The 14,471-nt window shown below is 51.1% G+C and overlaps 35 non-coding genes across 35 annotated transcripts; all 35 read left to right on the top strand.

The window, feature by feature from the left end:
- The first annotated feature begins 34 nt into the window (after positions 1–34).
- LOC141036074 (5S ribosomal RNA) lies at positions 35–153 on the top strand. Its single transcript, XR_012197578.1, has one exon. It is a non-coding gene; the product is annotated as a 5S ribosomal RNA (ribosomal RNA).
- A 302-nt stretch (positions 154–455) lies between these two features.
- LOC141036073 (5S ribosomal RNA) lies at positions 456–574 on the top strand. Its single transcript, XR_012197577.1, has one exon. It is a non-coding gene; the product is annotated as a 5S ribosomal RNA (ribosomal RNA).
- Positions 575–876: 302 nt separating this feature from the next.
- Positions 877–995, top strand: LOC141036072 (5S ribosomal RNA). Its single transcript, XR_012197576.1, has one exon. It is a non-coding gene; the product is annotated as a 5S ribosomal RNA (ribosomal RNA).
- Positions 996–1,297: 302 nt separating this feature from the next.
- LOC141036071 (5S ribosomal RNA) lies at positions 1,298–1,416 on the top strand. The gene has a single exon (XR_012197575.1). It is a non-coding gene; the product is annotated as a 5S ribosomal RNA (ribosomal RNA).
- A 302-nt stretch (positions 1,417–1,718) lies between these two features.
- Positions 1,719–1,837, top strand: LOC141036070 (5S ribosomal RNA). The gene has a single exon (XR_012197574.1). It is a non-coding gene; the product is annotated as a 5S ribosomal RNA (ribosomal RNA).
- Positions 1,838–2,139: 302 nt separating this feature from the next.
- On the top strand, positions 2,140–2,258 carry LOC141036069 (5S ribosomal RNA). The gene has a single exon (XR_012197573.1). It is a non-coding gene; the product is annotated as a 5S ribosomal RNA (ribosomal RNA).
- A 302-nt stretch (positions 2,259–2,560) lies between these two features.
- Positions 2,561–2,679, top strand: LOC141036067 (5S ribosomal RNA). Its single transcript, XR_012197571.1, has one exon. It is a non-coding gene; the product is annotated as a 5S ribosomal RNA (ribosomal RNA).
- A 302-nt stretch (positions 2,680–2,981) lies between these two features.
- On the top strand, positions 2,982–3,100 carry LOC141036066 (5S ribosomal RNA). Its single transcript, XR_012197570.1, has one exon. It is a non-coding gene; the product is annotated as a 5S ribosomal RNA (ribosomal RNA).
- A 302-nt stretch (positions 3,101–3,402) lies between these two features.
- Positions 3,403–3,521, top strand: LOC141036065 (5S ribosomal RNA). The gene has a single exon (XR_012197569.1). It is a non-coding gene; the product is annotated as a 5S ribosomal RNA (ribosomal RNA).
- A 302-nt stretch (positions 3,522–3,823) lies between these two features.
- Positions 3,824–3,942, top strand: LOC141036064 (5S ribosomal RNA). The gene has a single exon (XR_012197568.1). It is a non-coding gene; the product is annotated as a 5S ribosomal RNA (ribosomal RNA).
- Positions 3,943–4,244: 302 nt separating this feature from the next.
- On the top strand, positions 4,245–4,363 carry LOC141036063 (5S ribosomal RNA). Its single transcript, XR_012197567.1, has one exon. It is a non-coding gene; the product is annotated as a 5S ribosomal RNA (ribosomal RNA).
- A 302-nt stretch (positions 4,364–4,665) lies between these two features.
- On the top strand, positions 4,666–4,784 carry LOC141036062 (5S ribosomal RNA). The gene has a single exon (XR_012197566.1). It is a non-coding gene; the product is annotated as a 5S ribosomal RNA (ribosomal RNA).
- Positions 4,785–5,086: 302 nt separating this feature from the next.
- On the top strand, positions 5,087–5,205 carry LOC141036061 (5S ribosomal RNA). Its single transcript, XR_012197565.1, has one exon. It is a non-coding gene; the product is annotated as a 5S ribosomal RNA (ribosomal RNA).
- Positions 5,206–5,507: 302 nt separating this feature from the next.
- Positions 5,508–5,626, top strand: LOC141036060 (5S ribosomal RNA). The gene has a single exon (XR_012197564.1). It is a non-coding gene; the product is annotated as a 5S ribosomal RNA (ribosomal RNA).
- A 302-nt stretch (positions 5,627–5,928) lies between these two features.
- Positions 5,929–6,047, top strand: LOC141036059 (5S ribosomal RNA). Its single transcript, XR_012197563.1, has one exon. It is a non-coding gene; the product is annotated as a 5S ribosomal RNA (ribosomal RNA).
- Positions 6,048–6,349: 302 nt separating this feature from the next.
- LOC141036058 (5S ribosomal RNA) lies at positions 6,350–6,468 on the top strand. The gene has a single exon (XR_012197562.1). It is a non-coding gene; the product is annotated as a 5S ribosomal RNA (ribosomal RNA).
- A 302-nt stretch (positions 6,469–6,770) lies between these two features.
- On the top strand, positions 6,771–6,889 carry LOC141036056 (5S ribosomal RNA). The gene has a single exon (XR_012197560.1). It is a non-coding gene; the product is annotated as a 5S ribosomal RNA (ribosomal RNA).
- Positions 6,890–7,191: 302 nt separating this feature from the next.
- Positions 7,192–7,310, top strand: LOC141036055 (5S ribosomal RNA). Its single transcript, XR_012197559.1, has one exon. It is a non-coding gene; the product is annotated as a 5S ribosomal RNA (ribosomal RNA).
- A 302-nt stretch (positions 7,311–7,612) lies between these two features.
- On the top strand, positions 7,613–7,731 carry LOC141036298 (5S ribosomal RNA). Its single transcript, XR_012197800.1, has one exon. It is a non-coding gene; the product is annotated as a 5S ribosomal RNA (ribosomal RNA).
- A 285-nt stretch (positions 7,732–8,016) lies between these two features.
- LOC141036054 (5S ribosomal RNA) lies at positions 8,017–8,135 on the top strand. Its single transcript, XR_012197558.1, has one exon. It is a non-coding gene; the product is annotated as a 5S ribosomal RNA (ribosomal RNA).
- Positions 8,136–8,437: 302 nt separating this feature from the next.
- On the top strand, positions 8,438–8,556 carry LOC141036053 (5S ribosomal RNA). Its single transcript, XR_012197557.1, has one exon. It is a non-coding gene; the product is annotated as a 5S ribosomal RNA (ribosomal RNA).
- A 302-nt stretch (positions 8,557–8,858) lies between these two features.
- On the top strand, positions 8,859–8,977 carry LOC141036300 (5S ribosomal RNA). The gene has a single exon (XR_012197802.1). It is a non-coding gene; the product is annotated as a 5S ribosomal RNA (ribosomal RNA).
- Positions 8,978–9,279: 302 nt separating this feature from the next.
- On the top strand, positions 9,280–9,398 carry LOC141036052 (5S ribosomal RNA). The gene has a single exon (XR_012197556.1). It is a non-coding gene; the product is annotated as a 5S ribosomal RNA (ribosomal RNA).
- A 302-nt stretch (positions 9,399–9,700) lies between these two features.
- On the top strand, positions 9,701–9,819 carry LOC141036051 (5S ribosomal RNA). The gene has a single exon (XR_012197555.1). It is a non-coding gene; the product is annotated as a 5S ribosomal RNA (ribosomal RNA).
- A 302-nt stretch (positions 9,820–10,121) lies between these two features.
- Positions 10,122–10,240, top strand: LOC141036050 (5S ribosomal RNA). The gene has a single exon (XR_012197554.1). It is a non-coding gene; the product is annotated as a 5S ribosomal RNA (ribosomal RNA).
- Positions 10,241–10,542: 302 nt separating this feature from the next.
- On the top strand, positions 10,543–10,661 carry LOC141036267 (5S ribosomal RNA). Its single transcript, XR_012197770.1, has one exon. It is a non-coding gene; the product is annotated as a 5S ribosomal RNA (ribosomal RNA).
- A 302-nt stretch (positions 10,662–10,963) lies between these two features.
- LOC141036049 (5S ribosomal RNA) lies at positions 10,964–11,082 on the top strand. Its single transcript, XR_012197553.1, has one exon. It is a non-coding gene; the product is annotated as a 5S ribosomal RNA (ribosomal RNA).
- Positions 11,083–11,384: 302 nt separating this feature from the next.
- LOC141036048 (5S ribosomal RNA) lies at positions 11,385–11,503 on the top strand. The gene has a single exon (XR_012197552.1). It is a non-coding gene; the product is annotated as a 5S ribosomal RNA (ribosomal RNA).
- Positions 11,504–11,805: 302 nt separating this feature from the next.
- LOC141036262 (5S ribosomal RNA) lies at positions 11,806–11,924 on the top strand. Its single transcript, XR_012197765.1, has one exon. It is a non-coding gene; the product is annotated as a 5S ribosomal RNA (ribosomal RNA).
- Positions 11,925–12,226: 302 nt separating this feature from the next.
- LOC141036047 (5S ribosomal RNA) lies at positions 12,227–12,345 on the top strand. Its single transcript, XR_012197551.1, has one exon. It is a non-coding gene; the product is annotated as a 5S ribosomal RNA (ribosomal RNA).
- A 302-nt stretch (positions 12,346–12,647) lies between these two features.
- On the top strand, positions 12,648–12,766 carry LOC141036045 (5S ribosomal RNA). Its single transcript, XR_012197549.1, has one exon. It is a non-coding gene; the product is annotated as a 5S ribosomal RNA (ribosomal RNA).
- Positions 12,767–13,068: 302 nt separating this feature from the next.
- On the top strand, positions 13,069–13,187 carry LOC141036044 (5S ribosomal RNA). Its single transcript, XR_012197548.1, has one exon. It is a non-coding gene; the product is annotated as a 5S ribosomal RNA (ribosomal RNA).
- Positions 13,188–13,489: 302 nt separating this feature from the next.
- On the top strand, positions 13,490–13,608 carry LOC141036043 (5S ribosomal RNA). The gene has a single exon (XR_012197547.1). It is a non-coding gene; the product is annotated as a 5S ribosomal RNA (ribosomal RNA).
- Positions 13,609–13,910: 302 nt separating this feature from the next.
- Positions 13,911–14,029, top strand: LOC141036042 (5S ribosomal RNA). Its single transcript, XR_012197546.1, has one exon. It is a non-coding gene; the product is annotated as a 5S ribosomal RNA (ribosomal RNA).
- Positions 14,030–14,331: 302 nt separating this feature from the next.
- On the top strand, positions 14,332–14,450 carry LOC141036041 (5S ribosomal RNA). The gene has a single exon (XR_012197545.1). It is a non-coding gene; the product is annotated as a 5S ribosomal RNA (ribosomal RNA).
- The last annotated feature ends 21 nt before the right edge of the window (positions 14,451–14,471 follow it).

Raw genomic sequence — 14,471 nt, 5'->3', positions numbered from 1 at the left:
CAAGCATAAGGGACGAAGACGGGGGTAACATGTCGGATGCGATCATACCAGCACTAAAGCACCGGATCCCATCAGAACTCCGAAGTTAAGCGTGCTTGGGCGAGAGTAGTACTAGGATGGGTGACCTCCTGGGAAGTCCTCGTGTTGCATTCCCTTTTTAATTTGTTTTGCACCGCGTGCAAAACAAAACGCACGAGCGCGACGTATGTTTAGCACGTTTTATTATTTTGCACGTTTACGGTAAGTTTTAGCTCGCTGCTCATTATTCACGCGTCTAGCGGCGGCAAGCGTGTTCTGAAAGGGGTCGAAACCATGGTAAATAGGCACTGGTGCGGTTGAACCGTGGTAAAACTCGTCTCCGTAGTTGAGCGGGAGCGGCCAAAGGAATGTGCAATCGTGTGTGTAGTGGAGCTGGGAGGGGCAAGCATAAGGGACGAAGACGGGGGTAACATGTCGGATGCGATCATACCAGCACTAAAGCACCGGATCCCATCAGAACTCCGAAGTTAAGCGTGCTTGGGCGAGAGTAGTACTAGGATGGGTGACCTCCTGGGAAGTCCTCGTGTTGCATTCCCTTTTTAATTTGTTTTGCACCGCGTGCAAAACAAAACGCACGAGCGCGACGTATGTTTAGCACGTTTTATTATTTTGCACGTTTACGGTAAGTTTTAGCTCGCTGCTCATTATTCACGCGTCTAGCGGCGGCAAGCGTGTTCTGAAAGGGGTCGAAACCATGGTAAATAGGCACTGGTGCGGTTGAACCGTGGTAAAACTCGTCTCCGTAGTTGAGCGGGAGCGGCCAAAGGAATGTGCAATCGTGTGTGTAGTGGAGCTGGGAGGGGCAAGCATAAGGGACGAAGACGGGGGTAACATGTCGGATGCGATCATACCAGCACTAAAGCACCGGATCCCATCAGAACTCCGAAGTTAAGCGTGCTTGGGCGAGAGTAGTACTAGGATGGGTGACCTCCTGGGAAGTCCTCGTGTTGCATTCCCTTTTTAATTTGTTTTGCACCGCGTGCAAAACAAAACGCACGAGCGCGACGTATGTTTAGCACGTTTTATTATTTTGCACGTTTACGGTAAGTTTTAGCTCGCTGCTCATTATTCACGCGTCTAGCGGCGGCAAGCGTGTTCTGAAAGGGGTCGAAACCATGGTAAATAGGCACTGGTGCGGTTGAACCGTGGTAAAACTCGTCTCCGTAGTTGAGCGGGAGCGGCCAAAGGAATGTGCAATCGTGTGTGTAGTGGAGCTGGGAGGGGCAAGCATAAGGGACGAAGACGGGGGTAACATGTCGGATGCGATCATACCAGCACTAAAGCACCGGATCCCATCAGAACTCCGAAGTTAAGCGTGCTTGGGCGAGAGTAGTACTAGGATGGGTGACCTCCTGGGAAGTCCTCGTGTTGCATTCCCTTTTTAATTTGTTTTGCACCGCGTGCAAAACAAAACGCACGAGCGCGACGTATGTTTAGCACGTTTTATTATTTTGCACGTTTACGGTAAGTTTTAGCTCGCTGCTCATTATTCACGCGTCTAGCGGCGGCAAGCGTGTTCTGAAAGGGGTCGAAACCATGGTAAATAGGCACTGGTGCGGTTGAACCGTGGTAAAACTCGTCTCCGTAGTTGAGCGGGAGCGGCCAAAGGAATGTGCAATCGTGTGTGTAGTGGAGCTGGGAGGGGCAAGCATAAGGGACGAAGACGGGGGTAACATGTCGGATGCGATCATACCAGCACTAAAGCACCGGATCCCATCAGAACTCCGAAGTTAAGCGTGCTTGGGCGAGAGTAGTACTAGGATGGGTGACCTCCTGGGAAGTCCTCGTGTTGCATTCCCTTTTTAATTTGTTTTGCACCGCGTGCAAAACAAAACGCACGAGCGCGACGTATGTTTAGCACGTTTTATTATTTTGCACGTTTACGGTAAGTTTTAGCTCGCTGCTCATTATTCACGCGTCTAGCGGCGGCAAGCGTGTTCTGAAAGGGGTCGAAACCATGGTAAATAGGCACTGGTGCGGTTGAACCGTGGTAAAACTCGTCTCCGTAGTTGAGCGGGAGCGGCCAAAGGAATGTGCAATCGTGTGTGTAGTGGAGCTGGGAGGGGCAAGCATAAGGGACGAAGACGGGGGTAACATGTCGGATGCGATCATACCAGCACTAAAGCACCGGATCCCATCAGAACTCCGAAGTTAAGCGTGCTTGGGCGAGAGTAGTACTAGGATGGGTGACCTCCTGGGAAGTCCTCGTGTTGCATTCCCTTTTTAATTTGTTTTGCACCGCGTGCAAAACAAAACGCACGAGCGCGACGTATGTTTAGCACGTTTTATTATTTTGCACGTTTACGGTAAGTTTTAGCTCGCTGCTCATTATTCACGCGTCTAGCGGCGGCAAGCGTGTTCTGAAAGGGGTCGAAACCATGGTAAATAGGCACTGGTGCGGTTGAACCGTGGTAAAACTCGTCTCCGTAGTTGAGCGGGAGCGGCCAAAGGAATGTGCAATCGTGTGTGTAGTGGAGCTGGGAGGGGCAAGCATAAGGGACGAAGACGGGGGTAACATGTCGGATGCGATCATACCAGCACTAAAGCACCGGATCCCATCAGAACTCCGAAGTTAAGCGTGCTTGGGCGAGAGTAGTACTAGGATGGGTGACCTCCTGGGAAGTCCTCGTGTTGCATTCCCTTTTTAATTTGTTTTGCACCGCGTGCAAAACAAAACGCACGAGCGCGACGTATGTTTAGCACGTTTTATTATTTTGCACGTTTACGGTAAGTTTTAGCTCGCTGCTCATTATTCACGCGTCTAGCGGCGGCAAGCGTGTTCTGAAAGGGGTCGAAACCATGGTAAATAGGCACTGGTGCGGTTGAACCGTGGTAAAACTCGTCTCCGTAGTTGAGCGGGAGCGGCCAAAGGAATGTGCAATCGTGTGTGTAGTGGAGCTGGGAGGGGCAAGCATAAGGGACGAAGACGGGGGTAACATGTCGGATGCGATCATACCAGCACTAAAGCACCGGATCCCATCAGAACTCCGAAGTTAAGCGTGCTTGGGCGAGAGTAGTACTAGGATGGGTGACCTCCTGGGAAGTCCTCGTGTTGCATTCCCTTTTTAATTTGTTTTGCACCGCGTGCAAAACAAAACGCACGAGCGCGACGTATGTTTAGCACGTTTTATTATTTTGCACGTTTACGGTAAGTTTTAGCTCGCTGCTCATTATTCACGCGTCTAGCGGCGGCAAGCGTGTTCTGAAAGGGGTCGAAACCATGGTAAATAGGCACTGGTGCGGTTGAACCGTGGTAAAACTCGTCTCCGTAGTTGAGCGGGAGCGGCCAAAGGAATGTGCAATCGTGTGTGTAGTGGAGCTGGGAGGGGCAAGCATAAGGGACGAAGACGGGGGTAACATGTCGGATGCGATCATACCAGCACTAAAGCACCGGATCCCATCAGAACTCCGAAGTTAAGCGTGCTTGGGCGAGAGTAGTACTAGGATGGGTGACCTCCTGGGAAGTCCTCGTGTTGCATTCCCTTTTTAATTTGTTTTGCACCGCGTGCAAAACAAAACGCACGAGCGCGACGTATGTTTAGCACGTTTTATTATTTTGCACGTTTACGGTAAGTTTTAGCTCGCTGCTCATTATTCACGCGTCTAGCGGCGGCAAGCGTGTTCTGAAAGGGGTCGAAACCATGGTAAATAGGCACTGGTGCGGTTGAACCGTGGTAAAACTCGTCTCCGTAGTTGAGCGGGAGCGGCCAAAGGAATGTGCAATCGTGTGTGTAGTGGAGCTGGGAGGGGCAAGCATAAGGGACGAAGACGGGGGTAACATGTCGGATGCGATCATACCAGCACTAAAGCACCGGATCCCATCAGAACTCCGAAGTTAAGCGTGCTTGGGCGAGAGTAGTACTAGGATGGGTGACCTCCTGGGAAGTCCTCGTGTTGCATTCCCTTTTTAATTTGTTTTGCACCGCGTGCAAAACAAAACGCACGAGCGCGACGTATGTTTAGCACGTTTTATTATTTTGCACGTTTACGGTAAGTTTTAGCTCGCTGCTCATTATTCACGCGTCTAGCGGCGGCAAGCGTGTTCTGAAAGGGGTCGAAACCATGGTAAATAGGCACTGGTGCGGTTGAACCGTGGTAAAACTCGTCTCCGTAGTTGAGCGGGAGCGGCCAAAGGAATGTGCAATCGTGTGTGTAGTGGAGCTGGGAGGGGCAAGCATAAGGGACGAAGACGGGGGTAACATGTCGGATGCGATCATACCAGCACTAAAGCACCGGATCCCATCAGAACTCCGAAGTTAAGCGTGCTTGGGCGAGAGTAGTACTAGGATGGGTGACCTCCTGGGAAGTCCTCGTGTTGCATTCCCTTTTTAATTTGTTTTGCACCGCGTGCAAAACAAAACGCACGAGCGCGACGTATGTTTAGCACGTTTTATTATTTTGCACGTTTACGGTAAGTTTTAGCTCGCTGCTCATTATTCACGCGTCTAGCGGCGGCAAGCGTGTTCTGAAAGGGGTCGAAACCATGGTAAATAGGCACTGGTGCGGTTGAACCGTGGTAAAACTCGTCTCCGTAGTTGAGCGGGAGCGGCCAAAGGAATGTGCAATCGTGTGTGTAGTGGAGCTGGGAGGGGCAAGCATAAGGGACGAAGACGGGGGTAACATGTCGGATGCGATCATACCAGCACTAAAGCACCGGATCCCATCAGAACTCCGAAGTTAAGCGTGCTTGGGCGAGAGTAGTACTAGGATGGGTGACCTCCTGGGAAGTCCTCGTGTTGCATTCCCTTTTTAATTTGTTTTGCACCGCGTGCAAAACAAAACGCACGAGCGCGACGTATGTTTAGCACGTTTTATTATTTTGCACGTTTACGGTAAGTTTTAGCTCGCTGCTCATTATTCACGCGTCTAGCGGCGGCAAGCGTGTTCTGAAAGGGGTCGAAACCATGGTAAATAGGCACTGGTGCGGTTGAACCGTGGTAAAACTCGTCTCCGTAGTTGAGCGGGAGCGGCCAAAGGAATGTGCAATCGTGTGTGTAGTGGAGCTGGGAGGGGCAAGCATAAGGGACGAAGACGGGGGTAACATGTCGGATGCGATCATACCAGCACTAAAGCACCGGATCCCATCAGAACTCCGAAGTTAAGCGTGCTTGGGCGAGAGTAGTACTAGGATGGGTGACCTCCTGGGAAGTCCTCGTGTTGCATTCCCTTTTTAATTTGTTTTGCACCGCGTGCAAAACAAAACGCACGAGCGCGACGTATGTTTAGCACGTTTTATTATTTTGCACGTTTACGGTAAGTTTTAGCTCGCTGCTCATTATTCACGCGTCTAGCGGCGGCAAGCGTGTTCTGAAAGGGGTCGAAACCATGGTAAATAGGCACTGGTGCGGTTGAACCGTGGTAAAACTCGTCTCCGTAGTTGAGCGGGAGCGGCCAAAGGAATGTGCAATCGTGTGTGTAGTGGAGCTGGGAGGGGCAAGCATAAGGGACGAAGACGGGGGTAACATGTCGGATGCGATCATACCAGCACTAAAGCACCGGATCCCATCAGAACTCCGAAGTTAAGCGTGCTTGGGCGAGAGTAGTACTAGGATGGGTGACCTCCTGGGAAGTCCTCGTGTTGCATTCCCTTTTTAATTTGTTTTGCACCGCGTGCAAAACAAAACGCACGAGCGCGACGTATGTTTAGCACGTTTTATTATTTTGCACGTTTACGGTAAGTTTTAGCTCGCTGCTCATTATTCACGCGTCTAGCGGCGGCAAGCGTGTTCTGAAAGGGGTCGAAACCATGGTAAATAGGCACTGGTGCGGTTGAACCGTGGTAAAACTCGTCTCCGTAGTTGAGCGGGAGCGGCCAAAGGAATGTGCAATCGTGTGTGTAGTGGAGCTGGGAGGGGCAAGCATAAGGGACGAAGACGGGGGTAACATGTCGGATGCGATCATACCAGCACTAAAGCACCGGATCCCATCAGAACTCCGAAGTTAAGCGTGCTTGGGCGAGAGTAGTACTAGGATGGGTGACCTCCTGGGAAGTCCTCGTGTTGCATTCCCTTTTTAATTTGTTTTGCACCGCGTGCAAAACAAAACGCACGAGCGCGACGTATGTTTAGCACGTTTTATTATTTTGCACGTTTACGGTAAGTTTTAGCTCGCTGCTCATTATTCACGCGTCTAGCGGCGGCAAGCGTGTTCTGAAAGGGGTCGAAACCATGGTAAATAGGCACTGGTGCGGTTGAACCGTGGTAAAACTCGTCTCCGTAGTTGAGCGGGAGCGGCCAAAGGAATGTGCAATCGTGTGTGTAGTGGAGCTGGGAGGGGCAAGCATAAGGGACGAAGACGGGGGTAACATGTCGGATGCGATCATACCAGCACTAAAGCACCGGATCCCATCAGAACTCCGAAGTTAAGCGTGCTTGGGCGAGAGTAGTACTAGGATGGGTGACCTCCTGGGAAGTCCTCGTGTTGCATTCCCTTTTTAATTTGTTTTGCACCGCGTGCAAAACAAAACGCACGAGCGCGACGTATGTTTAGCACGTTTTATTATTTTGCACGTTTACGGTAAGTTTTAGCTCGCTGCTCATTATTCACGCGTCTAGCGGCGGCAAGCGTGTTCTGAAAGGGGTCGAAACCATGGTAAATAGGCACTGGTGCGGTTGAACCGTGGTAAAACTCGTCTCCGTAGTTGAGCGGGAGCGGCCAAAGGAATGTGCAATCGTGTGTGTAGTGGAGCTGGGAGGGGCAAGCATAAGGGACGAAGACGGGGGTAACATGTCGGATGCGATCATACCAGCACTAAAGCACCGGATCCCATCAGAACTCCGAAGTTAAGCGTGCTTGGGCGAGAGTAGTACTAGGATGGGTGACCTCCTGGGAAGTCCTCGTGTTGCATTCCCTTTTTAATTTGTTTTGCACCGCGTGCAAAACAAAACGCACGAGCGCGACGTATGTTTAGCACGTTTTATTATTTTGCACGTTTACGGTAAGTTTTAGCTCGCTGCTCATTATTCACGCGTCTAGCGGCGGCAAGCGTGTTCTGAAAGGGGTCGAAACCATGGTAAATAGGCACTGGTGCGGTTGAACCGTGGTAAAACTCGTCTCCGTAGTTGAGCGGGAGCGGCCAAAGGAATGTGCAATCGTGTGTGTAGTGGAGCTGGGAGGGGCAAGCATAAGGGACGAAGACGGGGGTAACATGTCGGATGCGATCATACCAGCACTAAAGCACCGGATCCCATCAGAACTCCGAAGTTAAGCGTGCTTGGGCGAGAGTAGTACTAGGATGGGTGACCTCCTGGGAAGTCCTCGTGTTGCATTCCCTTTTTAATTTGTTTTGCACCGCGTGCAAAACAAAACGCACGAGCGCGACGTATGTTTAGCACGTTTTATTATTTTGCACGTTTACGGTAAGTTTTAGCTCGCTGCTCATTATTCACGCGTCTAGCGGCGGCAAGCGTGTTCTGAAAGGGGTCGAAACCATGGTAAATAGGCACTGGTGCGGTTGAACCGTGGTAAAACTCGTCTCCGTAGTTGAGCGGGAGCGGCCAAAGGAATGTGCAATCGTGTGTGTAGTGGAGCTGGGAGGGGCAAGCATAAGGGACGAAGACGGGGGTAACATGTCGGATGCGATCATACCAGCACTAAAGCACCGGATCCCATCAGAACTCCGAAGTTAAGCGTGCTTGGGCGAGAGTAGTACTAGGATGAGTGACCTCCTGGGAAGTCCTCGTGTTGCATTCCCTTTTTAATTTGTTTTGCACCGCGTGCAAAACAAAACGCACGAGCGCGACGTATGTTTAGCACGTTTACGGTAAGTTTTAGCTCGCTGCTCATTATTCACGCGTCTAGCGGCGGCAAGCGTGTTCTGAAAGGGGTCGAAACCATGGTAAATAGGCACTGGTGCGGTTGAACCGTGGTAAAACTCGTCTCCGTAGTTGAGCGGGAGCGGCCAAAGGAATGTGCAATCGTGTGTGTAGTGGAGCTGGGAGGGGCAAGCATAAGGGACGAAGACGGGGGTAACATGTCGGATGCGATCATACCAGCACTAAAGCACCGGATCCCATCAGAACTCCGAAGTTAAGCGTGCTTGGGCGAGAGTAGTACTAGGATGGGTGACCTCCTGGGAAGTCCTCGTGTTGCATTCCCTTTTTAATTTGTTTTGCACCGCGTGCAAAACAAAACGCACGAGCGCGACGTATGTTTAGCACGTTTTATTATTTTGCACGTTTACGGTAAGTTTTAGCTCGCTGCTCATTATTCACGCGTCTAGCGGCGGCAAGCGTGTTCTGAAAGGGGTCGAAACCATGGTAAATAGGCACTGGTGCGGTTGAACCGTGGTAAAACTCGTCTCCGTAGTTGAGCGGGAGCGGCCAAAGGAATGTGCAATCGTGTGTGTAGTGGAGCTGGGAGGGGCAAGCATAAGGGACGAAGACGGGGGTAACATGTCGGATGCGATCATACCAGCACTAAAGCACCGGATCCCATCAGAACTCCGAAGTTAAGCGTGCTTGGGCGAGAGTAGTACTAGGATGGGTGACCTCCTGGGAAGTCCTCGTGTTGCATTCCCTTTTTAATTTGTTTTGCACCGCGTGCAAAACAAAACGCACGAGCGCGACGTATGTTTAGCACGTTTTATTATTTTGCACGTTTACGGTAAGTTTTAGCTCGCTGCTCATTATTCACGCGTCTAGCGGCGGCAAGCGTGTTCTGAAAGGGGTCGAAACCATGGTAAATAGGCACTGGTGCGGTTGAACCGTGGTAAAACTCGTCTCCGTAGTTGAGCGGGAGCGGCCAAAGGAATGTGCAATCGTGTGTGTAGTGGAGCTGGGAGGGGCAAGCATAAGGGACGAAGACGGGGGTAACATGTCGGATGCGATCATACCAGCACTAAAGCACCGGATCCCATCAGAACTCCGAAGTTAAGCGTGCTTGGGCGAGAGTAGTACTAGGATGGGTGACCTCCTGGTAAGTCCTCGTGTTGCATTCCCTTTTTAATTTGTTTTGCACCGCGTGCAAAACAAAACGCACGAGCGCGACGTATGTTTAGCACGTTTTATTATTTTGCACGTTTACGGTAAGTTTTAGCTCGCTGCTCATTATTCACGCGTCTAGCGGCGGCAAGCGTGTTCTGAAAGGGGTCGAAACCATGGTAAATAGGCACTGGTGCAGTTGAACCGTGGTAAAACTCGTCTCCGTAGTTGAGCGGGAGCGGCCAAAGGAATGTGCAATCGTGTGTGTAGTGGAGCTGGGAGGGGCAAGCATAAGGGACGAAGACGGGGGTAACATGTCGGATGCGATCATACCAGCACTAAAGCACCGGATCCCATCAGAACTCCGAAGTTAAGCGTGCTTGGGCGAGAGTAGTACTAGGATGGGTGACCTCCTGGGAAGTCCTCGTGTTGCATTCCCTTTTTAATTTGTTTTGCACCGCGTGCAAAACAAAACGCACGAGCGCGACGTATGTTTAGCACGTTTTATTATTTTGCACGTTTACGGTAAGTTTTAGCTCGCTGCTCATTATTCACGCGTCTAGCGGCGGCAAGCGTGTTCTGAAAGGGGTCGAAACCATGGTAAATAGGCACTGGTGCGGTTGAACCGTGGTAAAACTCGTCTCCGTAGTTGAGCGGGAGCGGCCAAAGGAATGTGCAATCGTGTGTGTAGTGGAGCTGGGAGGGGCAAGCATAAGGGACGAAGACGGGGGTAACATGTCGGATGCGATCATACCAGCACTAAAGCACCGGATCCCATCAGAACTCCGAAGTTAAGCGTGCTTGGGCGAGAGTAGTACTAGGATGGGTGACCTCCTGGGAAGTCCTCGTGTTGCATTCCCTTTTTAATTTGTTTTGCACCGCGTGCAAAACAAAACGCACGAGCGCGACGTATGTTTAGCACGTTTTATTATTTTGCACGTTTACGGTAAGTTTTAGCTCGCTGCTCATTATTCACGCGTCTAGCGGCGGCAAGCGTGTTCTGAAAGGGGTCGAAACCATGGTAAATAGGCACTGGTGCGGTTGAACCGTGGTAAAACTCGTCTCCGTAGTTGAGCGGGAGCGGCCAAAGGAATGTGCAATCGTGTGTGTAGTGGAGCTGGGAGGGGCAAGCATAAGGGACGAAGACGGGGGTAACATGTCGGATGCGATCATACCAGCACTAAAGCACCGGATCCCATCAGAACTCCGAAGTTAAGCGTGCTTGGGCGAGAGTAGTACTAGGATGGGTGACCTCCTGGGAAGTCCTCGTGTTGCATTCCCTTTTTAATTTGTTTTGCACCGCGTGCAAAACAAAACGCACGAGCGCGACGTATGTTTAGCACGTTTTATTATTTTGCACGTTTACGGTAAGTTTTAGCTCGCTGCTCATTATTCACGCGTCTAGCGGCGGCAAGCGTGTTCTGAAAGGGGTCGAAACCATGGTAAATAGGCACTGGTGCGGTTGAACCGTGGTAAAACTCGTCTCCGTAGTTGAGCGGGAGCGGCCAAAGGAATGTGCAATCGTGTGTGTAGTGGAGCTGGGAGGGGCAAGCATAAGGGACGAAGACGGGGGTAACATGTCGGATGCGATCATACCAGCACTAAAGCACCGGATCCCATCAGAACTCCGAAGTTAAGCGTGCTTGGGCGAGAGTAGTACTAGGATGGGTGACCTCTTGGGAAGTCCTCGTGTTGCATTCCCTTTTTAATTTGTTTTGCACCGCGTGCAAAACAAAACGCACGAGCGCGACGTATGTTTAGCACGTTTTATTATTTTGCACGTTTACGGTAAGTTTTAGCTCGCTGCTCATTATTCACGCGTCTAGCGGCGGCAAGCGTGTTCTGAAAGGGGTCGAAACCATGGTAAATAGGCACTGGTGCGGTTGAACCGTGGTAAAACTCGTCTCCGTAGTTGAGCGGGAGCGGCCAAAGGAATGTGCAATCGTGTGTGTAGTGGAGCTGGGAGGGGCAAGCATAAGGGACGAAGACGGGGGTAACATGTCGGATGCGATCATACCAGCACTAAAGCACCGGATCCCATCAGAACTCCGAAGTTAAGCGTGCTTGGGCGAGAGTAGTACTAGGATGGGTGACCTCCTGGGAAGTCCTCGTGTTGCATTCCCTTTTTAATTTGTTTTGCACCGCGTGCAAAACAAAACGCACGAGCGCGACGTATGTTTAGCATGTTTTATTATTTTGCACGTTTACGGTAAGTTTTAGCTCGCTGCTCATTATTCACGCGTCTAGCGGCGGCAAGCGTGTTCTGAAAGGGGTCGAAACCATGGTAAATAGGCACTGGTGCGGTTGAACCGTGGTAAAACTCGTCTCCGTAGTTGAGCGGGAGCGGCCAAAGGAATGTGCAATCGTGTGTGTAGTGGAGCTGGGAGGGGCAAGCATAAGGGACGAAGACGGGGGTAACATGTCGGATGCGATCATACCAGCACTAAAGCACCGGATCCCATCAGAACTCCGAAGTTAAGCGTGCTTGGGCGAGAGTAGTACTAGGATGGGTGACCTCCTGGGAAGTCCTCGTGTTGCATTCCCTTTTTAATTTGTTTTGCACCGCGTGCAAAACAAAACGCACGAGCGCGACGTATGTTTAGCACGTTTTATTATTTTGCACGTTTACGGTAAGTTTTAGCTCGCTGCTCATTATTCACGCGTCTAGCGGCGGCAAGCGTGTTCTGAAAGGGGTCGAAACCATGGTAAATAGGCACTGGTGCGGTTGAACCGTGGTAAAACTCGTCTCCGTAGTTGAGCGGGAGCGGCCAAAGGAATGTGCAATCGTGTGTGTAGTGGAGCTGGGAGGGGCAAGCATAAGGGACGAAGACGGGGGTAACATGTCGGATGCGATCATACCAGCACTAAAGCACCGGATCCCATCAGAACTCCGAAGTTAAGCGTGCTTGGGCGAGAGTAGTACTAGGGTGGGTGACCTCCTGGGAAGTCCTCGTGTTGCATTCCCTTTTTAATTTGTTTTGCACCGCGTGCAAAACAAAACGCACGAGCGCGACGTATGTTTAGCACGTTTTATTATTTTGCACGTTTACGGTAAGTTTTAGCTCGCTGCTCATTATTCACGCGTCTAGCGGCGGCAAGCGTGTTCTGAAAGGGGTCGAAACCATGGTAAATAGGCACTGGTGCGGTTGAACCGTGGTAAAACTCGTCTCCGTAGTTGAGCGGGAGCGGCCAAAGGAATGTGCAATCGTGTGTGTAGTGGAGCTGGGAGGGGCAAGCATAAGGGACGAAGACGGGGGTAACATGTCGGATGCGATCATACCAGCACTAAAGCACCGGATCCCATCAGAACTCCGAAGTTAAGCGTGCTTGGGCGAGAGTAGTACTAGGATGGGTGACCTCCTGGGAAGTCCTCGTGTTGCATTCCCTTTTTAATTTGTTTTGCACCGCGTGCAAAACAAAACGCACGAGCGCGACGTATGTTTAGCACGTTTTATTATTTTGCACGTTTACGGTAAGTTTTAGCTCGCTGCTCATTATTCACGCGTCTAGCGGCGGCAAGCGTGTTCTGAAAGGGGTCGAAACCATGGTAAATAGGCACTGGTGCGGTTGAACCGTGGTAAAACTCGTCTCCGTAGTTGAGCGGGAGCGGCCAAAGGAATGTGCAATCGTGTGTGTAGTGGAGCTGGGAGGGGCAAGCATAAGGGACGAAGACGGGGGTAACATGTCGGATGCGATCATACCAGCACTAAAGCACCGGATCCCATCAGAACTCCGAAGTTAAGCGTGCTTGGGCGAGAGTAGTACTAGGATGGGTGACCTCCTGGGAAGTCCTCGTGTTGCATTCCCTTTTTAATTTGTTTTGCACCGCGTGCAAAACAAAACGCACGAGCGCGACGTATGTTTAGCACGTTTTGTTATTTTGCACGTTTACGGTAAGTTTTAGCTCGCTGCTCATTATTCACGCGTCTAGCGGCGGCAAGCGTGTTCTGAAAGGGGTCGAAACCATGGTAAATAGGCACTGGTGCGGTTGAACCGTGGTAAAACTCGTCTCCGTAGTTGAGCGGGAGCGGCCAAAGGAATGTGCAATCGTGTGTGTAGTGGAGCTGGGAGGGGCAAGCATAAGGGACGAAGACGGGGGTAACATGTCGGATGCGATCATACCAGCACTAAAGCACCGGATCCCATCAGAACTCCGAAGTTAAGCGTGCTTGGGCGAGAGTAGTACTAGGATGGGTGACCTCCTGGGAAGTCCTCGTGTTGCATTCCCTTTTTAATTTGTTTTGCACCGCGTGCAAAACAAAACGCACGAGCGCGACGTATGTTTAGCACGTTTTATTATTTTGCACGTTTACGGTAAGTTTTAGCTCGCTGCTCATTATTCACGCGTCTAGCGGCGGCAAGCGTGTTCTGAAAGGGGTCGAAACCATGGTAAATAGGCACTGGTGCGGTTGAACCGTGGTAAAACTCGTCTCCGTAGTTGAGCGGGAGCGGCCAAAGGAATGTGCAATCGTGTGTGTAGTGGAGCTGGGAGGGGCAAGCATAAGGGACGAAGACGGGGGTAACATGTCGGATGCGATCATACCAGCACTAAAGCACCGGATCCCATCAGAACTCCGAAGTTAAGCGTGCTTGGGCGAGAGTAGTACTAGGATGGGTGACCTCCTGGGAAGTCCTCGTGTTGCATTCCCTTTTTAATTTGTTTTGCACCGCATGCAAAACAAAACGCACGAGCGCGACGTATGTTTAGCACGTTTTATTATTTTGCACGTTTACGGTAAGTTTTAGCTCGCTGCTCATTATTCACGCGTCTAGCGGCGGCAAGCGTGTTCTGAAAGGGGTCGAAACCATGGTAAATAGGCACTGGTGCGGTTGAACCGTGGTAAAACTCGTCTCCGTAGTTGAGCGGGAGCGGCCAAAGGAATGTGCAATCGTGTGTGTAGTGGAGCTGGGAGGGGCAAGCATAAGGGACGAAGACGGGGGTAACATGTCGGATGCGATCATACCAGCACTAAAGCACCGGATCCCATCAGAACTCCGAAGTTAAGCGTGCTTGGGCGAGAGTAGTACTAGGATGGGTGACCTCCTGGGAAGTCCTCGTGTTGCATTCCCTTTTTAATTTGTTTTGCACCGCGTGCAAAACAAAACGCACGAGCGCGACGTATGTTTAGCACGTTTTATTATTTTGCACGTTTACGGTAAGTTTTAGCTCGCTGCTCATTATTCACGCGTCTAGCGGCGGCAAGCGTGTTCTGAAAGGGGTCGAAACCATGGTAAATAGGCACTGGTGCGGTTGAACCGTGGTAAAACTCGTCTCCGTAGTTGAGCGGGAGCGGCCAAAGGAATGTGCAATCGTGTGTGTAGTGGAGCTGGGAGGGGCAAGCATAAGGGACGAAGACGGGGGTAACATGTCGGATGCGATCATACCAGCACTAAAGCACCGGATCCCATCAGAACTCCGAAGTTAAGCGTGCTTGGGCGAGAGTAGTACTAGGATGGGTGACCTCCTGGGAAGTCCTCGTGTTGCATTCCCTTTTTAATTTGTTTTGCACC

The sequence above is a fragment of the Aegilops tauschii genome, unplaced genomic scaffold, assembly GCF_002575655.3.
Source record: "Aegilops tauschii subsp. strangulata cultivar AL8/78 unplaced genomic scaffold, Aet v6.0 ptg000969l_obj, whole genome shotgun sequence".
In the NCBI taxonomy this organism is placed as follows: domain Eukaryota; kingdom Viridiplantae; phylum Streptophyta; class Magnoliopsida; order Poales; family Poaceae; genus Aegilops; species Aegilops tauschii.
Note: the sequence above shows the minus strand (reverse complement) of the source record. Positions and strands in the feature narration are given on the sequence as shown.